This window comes from Patagioenas fasciata, chromosome 4 (genome assembly GCF_037038585.1).
Source record: "Patagioenas fasciata isolate bPatFas1 chromosome 4, bPatFas1.hap1, whole genome shotgun sequence".
Classification (NCBI taxonomy): domain Eukaryota; kingdom Metazoa; phylum Chordata; class Aves; order Columbiformes; family Columbidae; genus Patagioenas; species Patagioenas fasciata.
In genome coordinates this window covers 1,731,213-1,747,445 of record NC_092523.1, presented here as the reverse complement: position 1 = coordinate 1,747,445, position 16,233 = coordinate 1,731,213, and the positions used below count along the sequence as shown (strand labels likewise).

Genomic DNA, 16,233 nt, shown 5'->3' with positions numbered 1-16,233 from the left:
AATGGATTCCATTCTGGGAGACATGAGTTTGCTTAGCCCTGGGCTTCAGTCAGCTAGAGTTTCCCAAATTGAATGGAAGCTGAAGATCCAAACTTCCTTGGGGTGAAGAATTTTATTCGTGTTCCAAAGCCTTGTCTATCCCAATTTCCCTCCAGGACTTCCACCCTTTCTGACATTGGTACAACCTCTGAGTTCGCAGCACCATCGTGGACCTGTAGCCGTGTTTGGTAGGACAGTGGCCTTTGTGGATGACCAGATGCCATGATGGTGGTTGACATGATGATCTCAAGTAAAGAGCTCATAGTTTCTTGTTGGAGATATGGAAGGAATGGTGAGCTCCTGGAGCAAAAAGGAGTCGGATGTGGGCGAAGGGGAGCTGTGGTCTGGCTTGGTGGTGGACTGACTCAGTCTGATCCTAGCAAAGCTTCATCTTCTGGGAGGGTTAGAAGTAAGGAGGGTCTGCTGGTTTTATTTAGCATTGTTTTGCCCCATACAAAGCTGGCGGGGGCTCTGGGGGTGCTGAGTTACCCCTCTACTTGTGAGGCCGGCACTGAAGGAGTTGAATTAGGATCAGTCTTCTGGTGCTGGGGGCTTTGTGTGCAGCCCCTGGGAACCGAGCTGGGCTGTGAGCAGCGCAGTCTCCCAGCTGGAGACAGCATCACCAGCTTGGAGGGAGAGCTCTTCTTTTTATTTCCCAGCTCACAGCGCTGCCAAGCAGAAGGTAAAGTCATGAGAAGAATTGGAGGGGGTAGGCAGGGTGGGAGGGAGCTCTGCCTCTAACCAATTCCACCTGTTCCTCTGCACACAGACTTGCTCTAATTTCTGGCCATCTGTATTTTTACTTTATGCTCTGCCTCGGAGTCTCCTCCAAAAGGTTTTTTAAATTAGTTTCCCAGACTCCTCCTTGCAGAGAGGGCAGCTGATTAGTGGCTCCCCCTATTTAATTTTCCTATCTAGACTAATTATTTCTCTTGATGGTCTATTTATCAGGCTAGTTTCCCTTCTGGGCTGTTTTTGCTCTGTGGTGCTTTTCCAAAGAGGGGAGGAAGGGTAAATAAAAACCAGACAAGTAAAGTAGATGCAACTCCATCAACATTGTTCCTTATTAAAATAAATACTAAATTATTGGGCCACTCCCCTCCACAGAGGAGCCCGTTTTCCCCTTAATTTCAATGGTTTCTTATCCTTTCGCTGGCGGTTCGTTTTGTTTCTACCTTGCTGGGACTTCGGGGCTGCATTACCTGCCATATGTTCCAGCACTTTGCAAGGTCTTGGTTCTGCTGAAACGTCTGGTCTCACCGACTTATGTCATGTTCCTGTGGTGTTCACCAAGCTTCAAGCCCACCAGACAAATGATGTCTCATAATGAACCACCATCCCTACTATGGACTTCCTACCTAGAGAGAAGGATGTTCCAGGATTGACAGGATGCTTTGGTCTCTCCCTTCCCAAAATGTGTTTACGGACTGAGCTATCCAAGCAGCCTTTTCTTTCCTTAAAAATGTTGTAACTTTACAGACACATGTACCCAAGTGGAAGATTTTGCAGCCAGCAACTGGGCAACGGTGCTGGGATGTGGCAGTTGAGTCTTGCACACTGGTTCTCTTTGGGAAGAATGGGGTCTGAAATGGGTCTCTTGCTTTCTAGGTGAGTCTGATGTCTCGCAGAGCCCAGATGTCAAGGTATTTTTCTGTGCTCTGAAGAGCCAAGCTCATGGAGAAGGATATTGAATGAGGGCCCTGTAGGCCATGAGCTCCTCTGGTTTGCAATGCAAATCCCAATGCCTGCTTAGTAAAGCAAAAGCCTTTCTCCCTCTTCATAACACTTCCTAACTACACGTCTCCTTGGGGTCCAGTTTGCAAATGCCAGGGTTTTTTTGTGTTTTCTTTTTGGTTTTTTTTTGGTGCATTATTTGTACTGTCAAGATAGGGATCCATTGCATCATCCCAGGTGTGGCCAGGCAGGGAGATGCTGAGAGCATTTCTGAAAGGTGCCCCCACTTGTATTTGGGGAAAACCAGAGGATGTTCAGAGTGGGTAGGTCTACACAGCACAAGGAGCTGCCTATGTTTGACCCAAATGAGAATGATTGTCACAAATAGCATCAACAGGATGGACAGGAATCTCCAGGAGCAGTGTGAGATGCCTTCAGAGACCATTTTCCTCTAGATGATTTGCCTAGCATTCTGTAGACAGCTTAGGGCAGGAGTTGGGACAGAAAGACTCCAGTTGCCCAGATGACATTCAGCTGTATGAGCCAAGACTCCTTATCCAAAGTCCTCTGTCATCTATTAGATGCTCACCACTTTCTCAGGACCCTGACAGTGGGCATCTGTCTTCCACTCCCTTCAGCAAAGGGATGAGTCAGGGCTTGTGATGGAGCTTTGGTTTCCCCTAGAGCAGGTCCATTCTGGGTGCTGGATGAAGCTGAAGGTTTCTAGGAGTAAAACCAGAATGCGTGGTTTTCTGAAGTACCTTTTCCCAAACTCTGCCAAACTTCAGGATGTGCTCATGTGGAACAGGTTATTTTAATTCTAGCAGCCCTATACTATGGGTTGTCCAACCTCAGTGTTTATTATTGACTTCCTTCTTCAAGGGGGAGTGAAACTGGTATCTCCAAAAGGGACAGTCCTAGAACAGCCATTGGTTCAGTTCTGAGTCTTGGAGCAGAGTCCCAAGGATCAGAGCTGAACCCATGTCTTGTAATTTTGGTTTGTTTTACTTCCTGAGCAATTTGTGCAGTAAATGTCGTCTTAAATCTGTTCAGAGGCAAGTGTCTCAGGGCTGCAGAATTTCAACATGCCTTGTTGGACTTTCTTTGTAATCCATCTCACGGACCACATGTGCAAATATCTAATTCTGTCTTTGGTGACCTGGGGAATTGATTGTCATAGATTAAAGGTTGCCGTTGCTCTTGTACTTTAATCCTCTTAACAACATAATTTTTCAGTGTTTTGATAATTTCTCCTTTCCTGACATGCTGGAGAGAAAACATATTTTGTGCTTCTGGTTTACAATATATGGAAAACCGATGACTTTACAAAGGCGTGTTATACTTCTTGGCAGTTCATAGGCCCACTCATCTTAATTTCTTTGAGATTTCTTATGTTTTTGTCTTTTTATTCCTGTTTTCAAGGCTATATGTGGAGATCCTTCTATTTTTCCAGAACAGTCTAAGGCAGTCAAACCCAGTTCCCCATTGAAATACAGAAATGGCTACTTACTTTGTCTTAAGTTTGTCTTTGTTTTCCCAACAGTACCTCAGTTTTCAGGTTCTTCTTTGGAAAGGTGGGCGAAGGTGGCAGTGAGTGGCTTTTTGCTGTATCTAGGGTATGAAAAATCACCCTCAGATAATCAGACTCAGCTCTAAATGTGCTAGATTTATGACCATGGAAATCTCTTCCTGGAATAAAGTCCAACTTCCATAACCATCCTGTTGAACATGGTGCTGTCTATAGCCCTCTTTCCATAGGCAGATGTTGACACTGCTGGGTAATGAAGGAAGAGGCTGTGTTACAGATGGGTCAAGTGACAATGTATGGGGAAGCTCAGCTCTGAAGGCACAACATCTACTCTGTTTCTTGTTTCCTAGTCAGTCTGGAACATGGTAGGACTTGAAATGAGGTTGTTCAATGTGCACATTCATCTCTTCAGCCACAAGTTAACTTCTCTTTTCAACCTGCAAAGGGATGCCCAACTACCACTTGGACTGGTCAAGACATTAGAAATTAGGATTCATAGACTCATAGAATGTTTCATCCCTGGAAGTGTCCAAGGCCAGGTTGGATGAGGTGTTGAGCAACCTGGCCTAGTGGAAGTGTTTCTGGCCATGGGAGGTGGGTTGGAACTAGATGATCTTTAAGGCCAAACCATTCTATGGTTCTATGAAATCAGGTTGGAAAGCACATCTGGAGGTCATCTAGCCCAAACCCCTGCCCAAATAAGTCCTAATAGATCAGGTTGCTCAGGGACTTTTCCAGCTGAGTCTTGAACACCTTCAAAAATGGAGTTGTCCCCACTTATATGAAGGTATTCCAGCATTTGACCACTGTCATGGTAAAACCAAAGAAGTCCTTAAATATAATCAGAGACTTCCATGTTTTAACTTACGTCCATTGCCTCTTGCCTAGTTTCTCTACCATAAGCAGGGACACCTTCCACCAGATCAGGTTGCTCTAAGCCCTGTACAACCTGACCTTGAACTCTTCCAGGGATGGGGCATCCACAGCTTCACTAGACAACCTGTTCCAATGTCTCACTGCCCTCACAGCAAACAATTTCTTCCTTATATCCAGTCTATAAGTCTACCCTCTTCCAAACACTACAGGTCCTGATAAAGAGTCTCTCTCTGTCTTTCTTCTAAGCCCCCTTTAAGTATTAAAAGACCGCAATAAGGTCTCCCAGGACCTGGGAGCTGTTTCTCTCACCTTCTCCTCTTAGTGCAAGTGTTCCAGACCTCCAACCATCTTGGGGTCTCCACTGTCCCCTCTCCATGTTGTCTGTGTCCTTCTTGCACTGGGGAGTCCCACAGGGGACGTGATCCTGCACCTGTGGTCTCACAAGTGCCAAATGAAGGAGAAGTGCCATGTCCTTGGACCTGCTGCTGCACTTTTGCTAACCCAGCCCAGGATGCAGATCCTATGGGAACAGGATTGGAATTCACACCAAATGGATTTGGCTTTGGTAAAGAAGTGCCCTGACTACAGGAGTTGAGGAACAAACTGTTTGGGTAGGCAGTTCTATCACTGATTATCCCTGTCGTAGCACGCACGCAAACTGAGATTCAGAAAATCACAAGACAGCTTTGGATTCTTTAGAAGGTTAAGAAACCTCTGTCTTTCCCCTCATTGTGTGAACGACAATACTCCCTTGCCCTTTTTGCTTGGTCTATTGAGATTTCAAGTCCTTAGAGCAGGACCGTAAGAGCAGGAGTCCTGATTCAACTTGAGGAACCCACAATGTGAATGTGACCACAGGCACAGGTAGGATGGTTTCCACCAGGATACCTCTGGCTGTTGAATGCAGAATAATACGTAGTAGAGCTGGAGCTGTTCATTTGTGACACACAAAGACGTGGCTGCTGTAGCAGCCTGCATGCAGAGGAGAGTCAAAAAGCATGGATGCACACTCACATAACATGAATCAGCCTGAATCTTCCTGGAAAAAATAGCCGACTTTTTGTTTAGCCATTAAAATAAAAAAATCCAACCCCTTTTGTTCCGGAAAGCTCTGGGCGTATTAAGCGAAACCAGATACTCGAGGGTGGGGGTGCTGGGGAGAGAGGCATACAGGAAAGCAATCAAAATCTACTGGAGGAATTTCTCCTTTCTGGAAGAACATAAACCAGTAACAGAATGTAAACAACCCACCATATGTAACTTGTAAATCAGAAGTAAAAAGAACGACTTCCCAGCAGGCCATTGTGAACGGTTGGTTGTTGAGTCCTTTTTATTTTTGTTCTTCTTGTTTGATTTAATTTTAAATTTGTCATTCTTTTCCCTCCTCTTCCTGCCCCCCTAAGATCAACCACAAGCCGAACTCTTAAAGCCTGGCCTCCTAAGTGGTGCCTGAAATAGTCACAGCGTATTAATTTTGCAGGGGCTGAAGCACAGGGTTTAAATAAGGTCTGACAATGGTTCTTCCTGAAATCACGCCAGCAGGGTTAGTTGGTTGGGACAAGGCCGAATTCTCTTCTGAAATTATTCAGTCACCTGTACTAGTGGATATATGAACTGGGAAGTTTATTTCTTGCTTATTTAGACTGCAAGAAGTGTCACTGTTAGAAAAGAGAGATCACTTTTTAAAGACGCTATGGAGTCCTTTTGCAGCTTGAAAAGGGGCTGCAGTCTTTAATAACTACAGAGCCATTCTATTTAGACTTTAGAAGACCTCCTTTCCCCAAAAATCCCTTTTCTAACTGAGAAAAAAAACCAACAAGAAGGCACAATTTTCAAAAGCAGGTACAAGTCAGAGTAATCCATGGAGCTACTGCTCTTTGTCATGCAAAGCGGACTCCAGGGGACTGAAGAGGCCCTGTTTGATGCCCTCTATCAAAATATCCACCTGCTTCTTTTCCATTTTATGCCACATCCACTATTTGCAGCCTGGATGTGAGCATGGAGCTGAGCCCTGGGAGGTAGGGTGGGTTTGGCTGTGAAAGTTGGATCTACCAAAAATACATATTTTGTCCTACAATGCATTTTTTTTTTTCCAAGGAAATTTCCTGAAACACCTAAAAACCCCCTAAATAAACAAACAAATAGTTATGTTGCATGATATCGGATATACCTGCTTTTTCTAGCACCCGTATCTTGATCTCAGAACAGAGTTGCGTTCACGAGATGGGCTCTGACCTCTGAGCATAATGCAAAGTAATAAGAACAGAACAAGAGCAATGTTTTGACTTTTTAATGTCTACAAAGAGGAAACTCAATCTATAAACGCAGTCTCCTGAAGACAAAGGCTAAAAGAGATAATTTCTTTTTACTTCTCCCCTGTGTTAAAAGGAACAAAGCCCTCTTGTTGTTTGTTGTTGTTGTGAAACTGGGGGAACGAAGAGGCGAACGCAACCTCTGGAACATTTAGGGACTTCACCTCATATCCATTTCAAAGACACCTCCCTGGTGCTGAGCTTGCAAGTAGAGTTTAGCCAGGGAACATGGCTTATTTGCATGATTTCATCTCTCCCCCTTAAACATGGGCAATTGTAGTAATTTGTTAAAATATTATTTAGCACTGATTCTTTCCGGTATTGGCCGCTGCTTTGTCAATGAGACGGTTACAGCTCTGGAAATCCCCCCACCCACTGCTGCGTGTTTGGGATCACTACCTGCTCAAGGCAATTCTTAAACTTCAAGCGGATTTGTAAAGACTCTCTCAGAGCCTTGTCTGCCCTTATCATGACAACTGCAATACACAGTGTTCCTGACAAGACCGAGCATGAGATTAAAGGTGGGCTGGGAAGCAGGATGGTGAGGGGCTTGTCAGGCTCATCTCATTTAGAGCTAGAAAGGTCATTTACCTGTTGGGCTGCTGGAGGTAGCACACTGTGACAGGCTGCAGATAGAATCCGAGAGCAAGCTTATGCTGCTTCCCCCCCCAAAATAGCTGTTTGAATAGCAGAGACAAGAGAAACTGGGCATCTTCCTCAGTCATCACAAAGATGGAGCCACCAGGGACAGCTTCAGACTCTATGGAAGCAGCATTGCTCTTGTCCAGTGCTGTGGGACTGAGCAAGCTTGGAAGGCAGAAGTTTCTTGAAGGCAGAAGGTTTATTTGAGGTGTGCAGGAACAGGAGGTGAGGGGCTGCAGCCCCATGTCCTGTGATGGAGAAAGGAAGCAGTGTAGATGAGGTTCTCAGGGACATGGGGTAGTGCCAGTGTTGGGTTAATGGTTGGACTCTATGTTCTTGAGGGTCTCTTCCAACCAAAATGATTCTGTTATTCTATGATTCTGCCCTTATCACTCAGGTCCTTGCTGTTGCTCTGTGCTGAGCAGTGTGTGGACCCACAGGGAGCAGGAGAGGGGGCGGTGGGGATAAACCAGTGCTGCTGCCTGCAAAGACCAGTATGAGCATCTTCAGGACAAGACATCTTCAATGCTATGAAGCTGGTGAGGGGTCTGAAGAACAAATCTTATGAGGAGGCGCTGAGGGACCTCAGGTTGTTCAGCCTGGAAAAAAAGGAGGCTGAGGGGAGACCTTCTGATCTCTGAACTGCCTGAAAGGAGCTTGGAGCCAGGAGGGGGGGTCAGGCTCTGCTCCCCAGGAACAAGCGCCAGGAGCAGAGGAAACGGCCTCAAGTTGCGCCAGGGGAGGTTGAGGTTGGATTTAGGAACAATTTCTTCCCCAAAGGGCTGTGGGGCATTGGAACAGGCTGCCCAGGGCAGTGCTGGAGTCACCATCCCTGGAGGGCTGGACAGACGGAGATGAGGTTCTCAGGGACATGGGGCAGGGACAGGGGTGGGTTATGGTTGGACTCGATGATCTTGAGGGTCTTTTCCAACTAAAATGATTCTATGAGTCCCCAGGAGTCCTCCAATAACTGCCGAGGAGCGCCCAATTAACACAACAGCAGTTGTGATGCCGTAGCTGCACTAATGTTAGTGGAGATAAATCCTACCCAAGGAGAGAGCAAAAAACTCCACAATTACTGGTCTGGCCCTCGTTGCTGAGATGTGTTTGCAAGTGTGGTGGGAAGCATCTTCTGTTGCTGACGTTTCTGCTTTGTTGGTGTCCGTTCTGTCCCCGGTGTCAGTGTGGGGACAGTGTCCTGTTCGCACAGCACCGGGCAGGTGTGTGCGCAGCTGGTGCTCATGAGCCTTCACAAAAGCGACCATGATCTGGAAAGGTTCGTGTTGGAAAAGTGAGAAAACAGAGGAGGAAAGTAGCGGTACACCCCAAACGTCACAAAAACCTCACAAACGTGAACAACGAGGAGGTTTTGGGGAAGTCATTTAAGGTCTGTAATGTAAAACAAACAAAACCCCAAAAATGAACAAAAAAAACCCCAACCAAACTATTACCCAATACATTTTTAGGTTAAAAACATCATGATAACTACTTCTTTTTGAACTAAACTGTTTCTCTTAAGAAATGTAGTGTTTGGGTTGGGTTTGTTTGCTTGTTTTGGTTTCAATTTTTTTGGGGGGGTGAGACTAAAGCAATATAACCATGGCAATTTTCCTAAATGATTTGAACTTGAAGAACTATTTAAAAAAACTTGAATCAGCTGGTTTTAGCCAAAAGTCGAGCTGAAATGTATGACCAGACCCTAACAAGAAGCGTTGTGGAAGTTCAGACTTAATTCCAAAAGCTTGGCCAATAAGGTAATATAACCAACAGGGAGAAGACTCTGCGTAAGAGGCGGTGTGGAAATGCGTGTTTCCTTCTTGGGTGTTATTCATGCAAATGCTGCATAATCCATTACTCAAACAAGCATTTTTCAGCCCACTGGGGTCCATCTGTGGTCCAGCACTATCTCTCACAATTATCTAGAGGGAAATATAAAGTTCCTGGTAAAGCTTTATTCAGATGGTGCAATCCTGGCAGAGAGGTCAAGTATGGACAGGACAGTTATACGAGGTGATAGCGATGGCTTGGTAGAAAAATTCTTCTCTTGGTCGCGTTAATGCAGCCAAGGGCAAGTTTACACTTCTAAAGAGCTGACGGAAGGAGACGGCGCCTTGGAAGGCAGCAGCTCTGGGAAGGCTTGGGACTAACAGCAGATAACAAACGGCATGTATAGAAATTATTGTAAACAGCAGGAAATCTGTTGTCTGCTATGCCTGTGGACAACTGGTGAGGACAAAGAGCCTGGCAAAGGATGTCTGAGGTGAACTGGGGGATGAGCTTTTGAACTGGAAGGACAGTTAAGTCCCGGGACAGACGGCGGGGTGGGGAATCTCCATCCTGAAGAACATCAATATCTTGCAGGAACAAATTGTCCTGCAAGCAGTCAGCTGAGCTTTCCTGGATCCTTGGAGCTGGCTGGCTTTGTTTTCTGAGAAGGATGAACTTTTTGGCTCGGAAGTCTTTTCTTGTCCCTGTAGAAATAAGTGGTGTATGTGAGTGTTCTTGTCCGAAATCTGGTGCAGCCAACTAAAGGTTTATGTAAAAAAATCACTGGAGTGGTTTGGAGCACCATAGGACTCCTGTTCTTACTGGAAAATGTAGAGTTTTGCTATTTTTTTAATAGCTTTTTTATTGGGAAGCCTGGAATATCCAGGTGTTCTTTTCTTGCTTTCTCTTCCCTTATGAAGCTCAGAAACCTTTTAAGCTATGTCTATACCAGTAAATTAGATGTGCCTGCGAGTGTTCTCTGGCCCTGAAGGCAGGTGACACAGGGCAGACAATGTCATTATTTAGATCTCTTGTCCTCTGACATAAAGTTGCTGCATCCCAGCTGGCAGCTGGGGACAGTCCCTGGCTCAGGTTTGCTCCTGTTCAGGTATTGTTTGCAAGAGCATCATTTGGCCTGGCCCAAAACTGTCCCAGAGACTTGTAGGAATGTAAATGTATAGATAGTGGTGTTCTTGCGCCTGCAAATGCTCCCTGGCACTATTTAATTTACTAGTGCAGATGTAGCCTTTTGTACATTAGCAGGACCTGATGCTCTCTGGTGGGACATGACTCTTGTGATAAATAGCAATGGAAGTGAAGCAAAGTCAAAGGACGCAGGGAGCTGGTCATTGTGCCACGGTGAGCATTAGGACTTGTCTTCTGTCTCCTGATGGATTTATTCAGGCTCTGGAGTTACAAGAGGTGGGGAAAAAGCAACCACTGTCTAGTCTTGGTATTGACACAGATGCATTTCTTAGTTATGAACTGGCAGAGGCAACATCAGTGTGCATCTCTTCTTGAGGAAAAATTACCACTTTTGTGGGTATTTTTTTTGCTTCTTGGGCCAGGCCCTTGGCTGGTCTGAATCAGAAGAGCATTGCCAATGCCAGGAAATTATAGTAGTTCCTACCAGCTGGCATTCTGGCCAAGGATGTGCGGTTGCTCCCAGTTTGCCTGTGCTGTGGAGTGGTGGTAAGAAGTTTTAGGGATGTATTTCAACTGCTATAGGTGTTACAAAATTAAAAAATAAAAATAAAAAAATAACGGTATGGTCTCTCTGGAGCCTCCAGACTCTGAATTCATATAGAGACAGCTGAAAAAAAGTGGTCATGCAGTTTACTGAGAAAGGTCATGTTCAAAGGACATAGTTCTGGTGATTAACCTGGGACTTGCAGGTCCTTTCCACCAGCTCTAGCTGGGTTCAAACCTGGCAGATCTTTCCCAGCAGGAGTCCTAACACAACCTTGCTCTATTTCCCAGTGAGGACTTGCCCAGGACTATGTCATGGGCTGCTGCCAGCTGTGGCATCTACTTGTCCTCTCTGTCTCAGCAGAGCAGCCAACAACTTGGGGCACATCATCTCCTCTTCTCTAAGGCAGCCCTCATGCACCAGGGGTGGGAGTCTCTGAAGGAGAATAGGACTTTTACAGGAAATAGGGTTTTTACATGTGCACCTTTTCAGTTCATCAGGGTTTTGTTCCTCCCCAAAGGGTGATCCCAGAGTCTTCACTGTTACTACTTGGATCTACAGGACACGTAGGAGCTTGTATTGAAAGTGATGTGATTTATGCACATTTCTTTAGAGTGCTGGTACCTGGTTCTGTATGACCAAACTCAGTGAGAAGTGCAGGAACAGGCTCAGGCCCTTGGAGCATCTGAATGTTACAGGAATGAGTTCAAGAGAAAACCCTAAAATAGATGACTAGATAATTTCTGACATTTAATAACCTACTAGAAGATCTGAGAGCTTAAGGGCTCTTCATCTAGGAACTCATTAAATGCCAGACCCATTAGCTGTCATTACTGCTCTTACTATTTTGGATATGTAGAAATACTCAGAAAAACAAAGACCTTCCTGAAGTGCTGTTGAAGCTGGAGGGATAACTGCACGTTGCTGTCGATGCACTGAGGGTGATCAAGGTCTCACTCGCATCAGGACCAACAGGTTTGTTCTGAGAAGCTTCAGTGGGATCTATTAATATTCTAACTGGATAATGATCTGAGGCGCACATCTGGTCCTAAGGCACAAATGAAAACATGGCAGGGCTTTTCTTTACAATATTCTTCCAGTTTAGACCTCTAATTCTGAGATGCAGTTGTGGACCATGAAGCTTCCAGTCTATTTTCAACAAGATTTCACATATTTTCAAGAAAAAGCAACACAGCTCTTAATTTCTTCCACAGATGAGACATGCAGACCAAATACATTCATGAGATATTTTCCTTTGTCTCAGATAGTTAAGATTAAGGAAAGAACATTGGTATTTGGAATTGTAACAATTAAGCTCTAACTTTCCTGTTCTGTATGTAATTTTCATACCATTTCGAATACTCAGATTTCAGACATGAACAACACTCACAATTACTTTTTCCTGCATAAGGGCATGGATGTTAGGTGTTCTAGTGTCTGCAGGGTCTTGCTTGCCCGTGGTAACACAGCAGTTCCAAAAGGACTCTGAATCTCTTCTGCTGGCACTGACACATTGGGTGTAACTGTGCTTGACTTCAAGGTGTTACACTAGTGCAAATCCAAATTGACCTGGGAGTTGGATAGAGTTGCTTTGCTTTCATACCAAGACAGGAGATCCCAAGGCCATCAGCAGGTTTTGTGGTCTAGGGCTATTTACTGCTGGCGAAGTGGCTAATGGGGGTAAAAGTTGGGACTCTGTTTCAATTACTTTTATGATGGAGGAGAAGTGCTGCTTGCCAGTGGCAGGAGATCCTTTCCAGACCTACATTCCCAAAGCAGGAGAATTTTCCTGTTCTCTGTGGAGCTATGCCAGGATGGAAATGGTGAATTCAAGCTCTGGGACCTTTGCTTCGTAACTATGATACCCTTTCCTCCAGAGTGCCATTGCCCAGGCCAAGTTTTGGAGAGAGAACATCCAGCGATGAAGAAGGGCTGTAACCATAGCTTTTTGTACCACTCACCCCAGCTGATGGTCTGTGCTGCTCAGAGATGAGTGGTCGTGAATCCTTTGGTGGATCTCTGAGGGTCCAAGGAGTGAAATGAGAAGTTAACGGTGACATTTTGCCCTGTAGCTCAGCTCACCATGTTGGGCCTTTGTGTAATAATACACACCCTTTCACTTGTGGAAAAGAAAGGATTTGTTCAAGGTCATATTGCAGAGCTGAAAACAGATCTTAGCCTCTGGGCTTCCACCCCAAGGTGTTGGCTATCAGACCTGGCCACTGACAATGGCTTATGAGGTGATTCCCCATTTCTCCTTCATGAAGCTGCTCTGACTCATCTGCACTGAGCAGACATAAATTCCTTGGTCCTGTTCCCACAGGAACAACTGTTGCCTTTGGCTTTGCTTCAAAAAAGGCTGTTAGGTGCTAAAGTCCCATAGCAATCATCAGGAATTTAAGGCCAAAATGTGCTTTAGGAGCTGGCTCTCTGTCTCTGCTCTGAGAATCTGCTTTGTTTCTGCTGGAGATAATGTGGCTGGTGGGAGGCTCTGAAGGTTCGGAGATGCCAGGTTTTTTGGTTGAAAGATAAGAGTATCTGTCTGTTGTGTCTACCAGCTGGTTAACCAGGCAGCCAGACTCGATCAAATAGCTGTGGCTTTTTCTACTCAGTGCAATGCTGGGTCATTTCAATGAGCTTCGTTTTATTTTTTCCCATGTAGCTTCTCAGATGTGAAAATAATTTTACTAGTTATAGGGGAGGAATCTGGCTATGGAAACGGTCTCTGTTTAATCAACAGATCTTCACTTCTTCTTCACTTCAGCTCTTAGTCTGACAGAGTGATGGGTGAACCAGATGAGGTCCACACAGTTTCACAGGATCATAGAATCATAAAATGTCCTGAATTTTCCAACTCAGGGACCCACATGGATCATGGAGTCCAGCTCCTGTCCCCGCACAGGACACCCCACAGGTCACCCCGTGTGTCTGAGGACGGTGTCCAGTCTCTTCCTGAACACTGTCAGGTTGGGCCGTGACCCCTCCCTGGGAGCCTGTTCAGTGTCCAGCACCTCTGGGTGAAGAACCTTTGCCTCATGTCCCACTGACCCTCCCTGGCACATCTGCTGCCGTTCCCTGGGCTCTGTCACTGTCACAGAGCAGAGCTCACCCTGCCCCTGCTGCTCCTGCTGAGGAACCTGCAGCCCATGGGCTCTGCCCTCAGTCTGCTCTGCTCCAGCTGAGCAAACGTAGGGACTGCAGCCGCTGCTCACACGGCTTCATCTCCAAACCTTCACCGACTTCACAGTCTCCTCTGGACACTCCAGTAGCTTTATCTCCTTTTCCCTGTGTCCCCAGCTCTGCACACAGTGAATGCTCCAAGTGAGGTTGGACCAGTGCAGAGCAGAGCGGGACAATCCCCTCCCTGCCCAGCTGGTGATGTTGTGCTTGGAGTCACAGATTGGTTTGGGTTGAATCACAGATCGGTTTGGGCTGGAATGGACCTTTAAAGGTCATGTTGTCTATCCCTGACAAACCCCAGGGTGCTGGATGCCCCAGGACACGGGTCCCTCTTGGCTCCAGGGACACTGTTGGCTCATGTTCAACTTGTCATCGACCAGACCCCCAGGTCCCTCTGCACAGAGCTGCTCTGCAGCATCTCATCCCCAGTCTGTAGGTACAACCAGGGTTGACATAAAACTAACGATGCTGCGTTGGCCGGGAATCGAACCCGGGTCAACTGCTTGGAAGGCAGCTATGCTCACCACTATACCACCAACGCTGTGCTATATATTTTCCATACGTTGTTCTTACCACAGAGAGATCTGGTGCCAACACACAGCATGACACAGTAGACGTGAAGCCTCCGTGATCCACCATACCTTTCTCAAGGCTTCACTTCATGCCAGCAGGAAGCAAACAGCGCGTTTTGGGAGGTAACTCAAGGGCGGGTACATCCCTGATAAAACAGCATCTTGACACCAATGTGTCTTTTCAGAAAAGGTACATCGGGCTTTACATTTTTGTTTCAAGATGACATTCTTGTATAGCAAACTTGCCACAGATTAAGTGATGAGAAAACACTAATAATTCATCCTGCCCCACTCTAAAAAAGAGGGATTTTTTTTTTCTTTAGCCAGCAATGCAAATAACAAGAGCTTGAAGGTGCCTTTCTTGTGCAGGACAAGTGATGGTTCAGGGAATACAGGCAATCAAAAAGAAAAGGTGAAGTGACTGTAACAGTGGGAAGCGGCAGCACCTGCCGTGCCCTGAGCAGAGGACTGGAAACCTGCCCATCTCTGACAAATATATGCATAGTTATTTATTCCTCCCCAGAATCGGGACCTCCCCCTGGAGTTGCTGCAGATAAGTTTTGCAGGAATGCTCCTTGGTAACTTTGCCCTGCCACCAAGCAGCAATAGCCAGTGCTGCCAAGTCCACCCCCTATAATGCTTGGCTCAGGTTTCTTCTGGGCCTCTTGTGGCTCCTTGTTATAATTAATTTCTTCTTCTTCTTCTTTTTTTTCTCCTCTCTTTTAAATTCAAAGTGTCTGAAATATGTGAGAACTGTGTTGCTGGAGAGCTGTTTTTACAGCACACCGTGAGGTGTGTTGTGAGGGTGTACGGAAGGGTTGGATGGCTCTGGAGGATGGAGAGCATCAAACCTGAGACTCATTTATACAGTGCACAAGGAGCAAAACACCTTTGCAACGGGGTTTCACCTCTGAGAACACTGGTTCATCCCACAGAGAGAGAGGAACAAGCCAACATAGGCGGTAGGAATGACCAGAGGATCATGACCTAGGGGCAAACTCTTTTTCCAAGCCATTGATGGTTTGGACATTCCTAGTGGGTCTCCAGAGCTGGCAGGGACCTCAAGGGACCGTCTCAAGACTGTGGCCTGAGCTGTGCCCAGCTGGCAGAGCTGGACATCCCTACAAGCCCAGCCACAGCAACACATGTGGGCTGCAAACATGCACGAGAAGCAGAATAACTCTACCCAGCTGGGTGGCTTCTCCGAACCTGCCTTCAGTGTCACAGTGTGGGGCAGATACCCCCTGAGGGACTTCTGGGAAGAAGAGCTGTTCCCAAAAGTCCCCGAGGGATATCTCTCGGTTTCTGCTATCTGTCAGCGTTGCCTGTGCCGGAGCGGGGTGAGGAGCAGGCAGGGCTGTTGATGTTTTGGCAATTGTCTCTCTTTTCTCTGGGCACGGCCCTTGTCTCCTATATCTCTTATCTCATGTGTATTTTATTTCCCCACATGGAGTACAGCTGGGGCAGGAGGTTTATAAGCAGGAAGGCATTTCCCCTCCCTGAGCATGGCTCGGGAAAGGGGGAGGGAGAGGGGAGGTGATTTTGTGGCTGACAGACCAAGGGAATCCAACGTGCCAAGCTACATCTGTGGTTCCTGAGAAATCAATTAGGGAGGGAGGGGAGGGGTGGTTGGCAAACCACACGGTTGAAAGGAAAGCATCACAAAAATGAGACGGAGGGATGTTTTGAAGAAGCGGTGCTGCTGGAAGATGTGAGCCAGTGGCTTTGTTTGGTAGAGATTGTGTGTGACAGAGAGACACGCTCACCAAAAGGTTAATCAAGACCTGGTAGGGAAGGCTGTCCTAGGATCTGGGAAGCAGGCTGCTAGTGAAAGAGATCGAGAGACCGCATTCATCCTGTGCTGAGCAGTATAACCCAGTGTCTGTGCCATGAAATGAGACTGGGGAAGATGCACATTTGGCATCATCAAAGCATTTCGTAAACTTGATTAGA

General features: G+C 46.3%; 1 non-coding gene across 1 annotated transcript; it reads right to left on the bottom strand.

Annotated features, from left to right (window-relative positions):
• Positions 1–14,177: 14,177 nt before the first annotated feature.
• On the bottom strand, positions 14,178–14,249 carry TRNAG-UCC (transfer RNA glycine (anticodon UCC)). Its single transcript has one exon. It is a non-coding gene; the product is annotated as a tRNA-Gly (tRNA).
• Positions 14,250–16,233: the final 1,984 nt, after the last annotated feature.